Source organism: Myotis brandtii, unplaced genomic scaffold (genome assembly GCF_000412655.1).
Source record: "Myotis brandtii unplaced genomic scaffold, ASM41265v1 scaffold215, whole genome shotgun sequence".
Taxonomy (NCBI): domain Eukaryota; kingdom Metazoa; phylum Chordata; class Mammalia; order Chiroptera; family Vespertilionidae; genus Myotis; species Myotis brandtii.
The window spans coordinates 1,507,015-1,507,278 of record NW_005358043.1 but is presented as its reverse complement, the minus strand read 5'-3'; positions in this window follow the sequence as shown (position 1 = coordinate 1,507,278).

Here is a 264-nt window from a genome sequence, read left to right as displayed (position 1 = left end):
AGATAAAACCTGAAAAATATAAATATCAAGGGTTGAAAGTGAAAGGATGAAAGACTTATTTTGCAAACACTAACCAAAAGTAACTGATAAAGCAACACTAATATCATAAAACTAGAGTTCCGGTACACAAAATCTGTGTGCAGGTATGGTCTCTAGGCCTGGCCCCACCCCCTCCCTCCATCGACCCCCAGTTCCCCATTCACCATCAGGCAATCAGAGCCTGCCGACCTGGGGGAGGGACCAAGAGGTGGTCAATGCACCTCA